Here is a 6,418-nt window from a genome sequence, read left to right as displayed (position 1 = left end):
GGGTTCTCCCTGTTAAATTTGGATGTAACTTTTCGAGTAGATGATTTTTCATATAAAAAACTTTTTCATCCGAGTTAGTATGCAAAAGTTATGCCCATTTTTACAAATTCTCGAGAGATTTTGCAGATAAAGTCGAAATTCATATTTGCAAATTTTCCCAACAACTAGACCACATATCACATGGGAAACTTATTTTCTTTTATATTTTTGACATTTTCATCATTTTATTTTATTTTTTTAAAACTGAAAAGGCAATCCAGGGGGGTAGAGTTTGAGAATGGGACCTTTAGTAGTAGCGCGGTTTTTTACCCCCTCGTTACTACTATGGCACCACTTAGTAGTAGCGAGGGCTAAAAACCAACGCTACTGCTATCAAACTTAGTAGTAGCGAGGTTTTAAAAACCCGCGCTACTACTATGGCATGTCCCGGGGGGCACGGTAGAGACCGCTTAGTAGTAGCGAGGGTTAAAAATCCGTGCTACTGCTATCAACTTAGTAGTAGCGAGGTTAAAAAACCTGCGCTACTGGTAAGTAGCAGTAGCGAGGGTTTTTAACCCTCGCTACTAGTAACTTTCTGTGTATAGGCTTTTCCCTAGTAGTGCGTGGCGACTACGAAGCAAGGAAACAAGTAATGTCCCATCTCTTTCTTCATGTGTCCTCTACAGCAATGCTAACCCTCTTGTCACCTCTGAATTGAAGTTTATTATTGTTATCTCTGTCCTTGTGAGTTCACCTGATTCTTTTCTTGTGCGGGACGGACTGTGGCTTTCACACGTTGGAATACCTTGCAAAGTGGGAAGGTAGACTGGTTCCTGTTGTCACAGTTGCAATGGTCATTGAGCTCCGCAAAATTTACACATGGAACTGGTTGACGAATGAAGATTTCAACACGCACTCCAGAGCACATGAGTTCATAGAGGAAGTTGTAAAGAAATTCACCAAGAAGTACAAGTGATCATGTGGTGCTCCATACCGAACGCCTACCTTACATTCTGTTGCCGAGGAATGTAAGGTATTACCTTTGTTCTTTTCAAAACTACGTCTGTGTGCTATGTTATGACTGCAACTCCGCGTAGCCTAGTATGTAGTGGTGGTGTGTGAGTGACATTTGAATATTTTCTGTAATATATGTGTGGATGTGAACCTATTTAGGCGTGACAGTAGATACATTTATGTTTATCATTATTATTATGCTTTCATCATTGGTAGCACCAGTTTGATGTTTCGAATGCGTCTACGATGTTTGAAAACATGGAAAATGTAGTTCATCAGACATGGTTAGTGAAAGTTATCATCGTTTTTCATTTGGCACATTTGCTTCTTTTTTTTCCATTGCTAACTGTACTGGCTAGCATGGTAGTTTGATCATGTAGCCGTAACCTTTTTGCGGTTGCTGCACGTGACCCTTTTCAACTTGTTTCCCATAGTTTGCACACAATACACTATGTGTGACTAAAATGCGTTGACTGAACACGGAAATCTACGCGATGCAGAGTCATTACGAATAACATGGCATATTTCAGTAGAACTAACATGTCAGATTCAGTATAAATTACACAGCAGATTCAGTATAAATAACATGGCAAATTTAGTATACTTAACATGGCAAATTCAGTATACTTAACATGGCAGATTCAGTATAAAATAGCATGGCAGATTCAGTATACATAACATGGCAGATTCAGTATAAAATAGCATGGCAGATTCAGTATACATAACATGGTAGATTCAGTATAAAATAGCATGGTAGATTCAGTATACATAACATGGCAAATTAAGTACCATACACGTGGCAACTGTAGTTATCCATTCATGACATTTTCCTTCAAATTCCGATGCCCCTCAACAGTCATTGTGCCATTTTTAAAACATTTAGAACATCTAGATTACAAAAAATGTCACCAAGGACCATGTCACAGTGCTCCAATGTTGCTTACAGATTGCCCGTCCCTTTCTTTATTTTCTTGTGTTTTGCTTGAATCTCCAATCTCGATTTGTATCTTATCTCTTTTAGACGCCCCTTTGTGATGGAACGGGGTGGGTTCCTGACCTGGGTTTGTGTGCTTGCTGTTCCAGATCCTACCTCCGAGTTTTCAGATGATGGCCCCGTGGACGAAGGCACACTTGATGTGCGGGGGAACCTATGTAAGGCTTCCTCAGCTTTCCTCTTCTTGATCTCATCAAACTCTCTTTTCAGGGCCTTCCTGTGTTTTTCTGCAACCCTCGCTGTCTCATCACTCTTGCACGCTTCATCAATTAGTTCAGCATAGTTCTTTGTCAACACAACGTGCCTCACGGCTTGCATGGTTGACTCTGGTCTCTCGTCATGCACATCCAAAACTGTGTTTGATGTTTGCGGCGCCAATGCGTCGTCAGCGTCCCAAGTCCATCGCCGCCTTATGAAATGGCAGGGCATTCGTGTCACCGCGTTCATGTCCATTACTTTTAGTATGTGACAGCACACAATATCGTCCCGTTTGAATTTGCAGCATTGGTAGTAGTATTCGCCTTGGCTTATCGAGGCTTTCACGAAGTAGTCCCTTCCCGGGTCTTCAGGTTCTGAATCCGACATGTCCAAAATAGAACACACCTTGAACGTATGTTCGTCCACCTGGAAAGCCGTGAACATGCTGGCACGCTTTATTTCTTCCTGGAATCTGCAAGTTTTGTGTGTTTTTGTTAAACTCTTGTGTGATGATTTTTGTAGCACCTTATGTTGCAAGGTGTGAAGTTGAGTACATACCTTGATAATTTTTTTTGAAGTAGTTCAAAATGGAACAGTCAAAGAAAGAGTTCTTGCCTGTGTTGCAAGGTGTGAAGTTGAGTAAGACTCAAAACCCGACTATGGCAGAAAATAGAAAGAGAATGAAAAGTCATTCCCTATGCCTCAGTCATAGGTTCTATAAAGTATGCTATGCCGTGAATCAGACCTATTATATACCTTGCTCTGTGTTTGGCAAAGGAATACAATTTTGATCTAATAATAGATCACTGGACAGCAGTCAAGAATATCCTTAGTGAGGACCAAGGAAATACTTCTCGATTATGGAGGTGATAAAAGAGCCCGTCGTAAAAAGTTACATCGGTGCAAGCTTTTACACCGATCCAGATGACTCTAAGTCTCAATCTGGATACATATTGAAAGTGGGAGCAATTAGCTAGAGTAGCTCCATGCAGAGCATTGTAGACTTAGAATATTTGCAAAATACATACGGCTCTGAATGTGACAGACCCGTAGACTAAACTTCTCTCACGAGCAAAACATGATCATACCTTAGTACTCTTTGGGTGTTAATCACATAGCGATGTGAACTAGATTATTGACTCTAGTAAACCCTTTGGGTGTTGATCACATGACGATGTGAACTATGGGTGTTAATCATATACAAATATGAATATTGGTGTTAAATCACATGATGATGTGAACTAGATTATTGACTCTAGTGCAAGTGGGAGAGTGAAGGAATTATGCCCTAGAGGCAATAATAAAGTTATTATTTATTTCCTTATATCATGATAAATATTTATTATTCATGCTAGAATTGTATTAACCGGAAACATAATACATGTGTGAATACATAGACAAACATAGTGTCACTAGTAGGCCTCTACTTGACTAGCTCGTTTATCAAAGATGGTTATGTTTCCTAGCCATGGACAAAAGAGTTGTCATTTGATTAACGGGATCACATCATTGGGAGAATGATGTGATTGACTTGACCCATTCCGTTAGCTTAGCACTTGATCATTTAGTATGTTGCTATTGCTTTCTTCATGACTTATACATGTTCCTGTAACTATGAGATTATGCAACTCCCGTTTACCGAAGGAACACTTTGGGTGCTACCAAACGTCACAACGTAACTGGGTGATTATAAAGGAGTACTACAGGTGTCTCCAAAGGTACATGTTGGGTTGGTGTATTTCGAGATTAGGTTTTGTCACTCCGATTGTCGGAGAGGTATCGCTGGGCCCTCTCGGTAATGCACATCACTATAAGCCTTGCAAGCAATGTAGCTAATGAGTTAGTTACGGAATGATGCATTACGTAACAAGTAAAGAGACTTGCCGGTAACGAGATTGAACTAGGTATTAGATACCGACGATCGAATCTCGGGCAAGTAACATGCCGATGACAAAGGGAACAACGTATGTTGTTATGCGGTTTGACCGATAAAGATCTTCGTAGAATATGTAGGAGCCAATATGAGCATCCAGGTTCCGCTATTGGTTATTGACCAAGAATAGTTCTAGGTCATGTCTACATAGTTCTCAAACCCGTAGGGTCCGCACGCTTAAGGTTTCGATGACAGTTATATTATGAGTTTATGAGTTTTGATGTACCGAAGGAGTTCGGAGTCCCGGATGAGATCGGGGACATGACGAGGAGTCTCGAAATGGTCGAGACATAAATATCGATATATTGGACGACTATATTCGGAGTTCGGAAAGGTTTCGAGTGATTCGGGTATTTTTCAGAGTACCGGGGAGTTACGGGAATACGGGGAAGAGTATTGGGCCTTAATGGGCCTTAGTGGGAAGGAGCCAAGAGGTGGCGCGCGCCCCTCCCAAGCCCAGTCTGAATTGGACAAAGGGTTTGGGGCGTGGCCCCCCTCTCCCTTCCTTCTCCACTCCCCTCCTTTTCCCCCTTCTCCTAGTTGGACTAGGAAAGAAGGAGTCCTACTCCCGGTGGGAGTAGGACTCCCCTTGGCGCACCCTCCTTGGCCGGCCACCCCCTCCCCCTTGGCTCCTTTATATACGGGGGCAGGGGGGCACCCCATGACACACAAGTTGATCTTCGTGATCATTCCTTAGCTGTGTGCGGTGCCCCCCTCCACCATATTCCACTTCGGTCATATCGTAGTTTAGGCGAAGCCCTGCGCCGGTAGAACATCATCATCGTCACCACACCGTCGTGCTGACGAAACTCATCCCCGACACTTTGCTGGATCGGAGTCCGGGGATCGTCATCGAGCTGAACGTGTGCTGAACTCGGAGGTGCCATACATTCGGTACTTGGATCGGTCGGATCATGAAGACGTACGACTACATCAACCGCGTTGTCATAACGCTTCCGCTTACGGTCTACGAGGATACATGGACATTACTCTCCCCACTCATTGCTATGCATCACCATGATCTTGCGTGTGCGTAGGAATTTTTTTTTGAAATTACTACATTCCCAACAGGTAGAACAAAACGATATTTTAGAACCAAGAAAAAATTTGGCATGACTTTCCCTAAAAATAGGACCAAAAAGAATGCATAGTGCCAAAATTCTCGCCGAAACGAAAATAAATCAACATTCCGGCAAAATATTGGCAACTATCCCATTTCAAATACTGGTACCTGCAAACACAAACATATATGCAACATCACAAACATATGCAACACCACAAACATACATAGATCTAGATAGGCCACAAAAAGTGCATGTGCACGTTGTTGGAGAGGGAGAACAACATAAAGATAGCTTCCCCCCTTGCTTACCTATCAAAAAAAGGTAATTTAACCACTTAATTTGGATGAATCTATGGTGCAAATGAGGTGAGGAGGAGGAGGCAGCTGAGACAATCTTGGAGGAGGAGGTGGAGAATGAAGTGGGGAAAATGAGTGGGTAGGTGGGCTGTCCAAAATATCTTGTTGGTCCCAGGTTACTAATGGCGCACCACCTGCAAATGCGCCATTAGTAACCCTGGTTACTAATGGTGCACCTGCTGCTGGTGCGCCATTAGTAGTTTTGCAAATAAATAAATAAATAAATAAATAAATATTCTAATGGCGCACCATGGCATAGTGCGCCATTACTAGTTTAAACTAGTAATGGCGCACTATGCTACGGTGCGCCATTAGTAGTTTTGCAAAAAAAAGAATAAAAAAACAACAGTAGTGGCGCACTGTGTGGCCGGTGCGCCATTACTAGTTAGCACTAGTAATGGCGCACCGTGCCACGATGCGCCATTAGTATGTTTGGAAAAAAAAATTGTTACTAGTGGCGCACCATGTGCCTGGTGCACCATTAGTGTATTACACACTAATGGCGCACCTGCACATGGTGCGCCACTGCTATATAGTAGTGGCGCACCACATGACAGGTGTGCCATTAGTGTCCATTTAATCTATAGCCCTTTTCCTAGTAGTGGATGTTGGGCAGGGCTCTCCTGCCAAGAGTTCTAGGACCGATCCCGCAGCTGCTAAGAGGAGGTTCGACTTCTATTTTAGTGTTTTGTTTTGCCTATCTTTTTGAACAGACTGACCCTTTTTTGCATTTGTTTTGCTAAGCGTGGGAATGAATTTCGTGTCTGACACTTGGCACCTTTTTTTGCCACTTTCTTATATGTGTAGTGAGGCGACAGCTGGTGGACGAGCAATTACAAAGAAACAAGCACCCAACCCGTGTTTCTGCTCGATTGAACAA

Source organism: Triticum dicoccoides, chromosome 6B, assembly GCF_002162155.2.
Source record: "Triticum dicoccoides isolate Atlit2015 ecotype Zavitan chromosome 6B, WEW_v2.0, whole genome shotgun sequence".
Lineage (NCBI taxonomy): Eukaryota > Viridiplantae > Streptophyta > Magnoliopsida > Poales > Poaceae > Triticum > Triticum dicoccoides.
The sequence above is the reverse complement of the archived record's forward strand: the minus strand, read 5'-3'. Positions refer to the sequence as shown.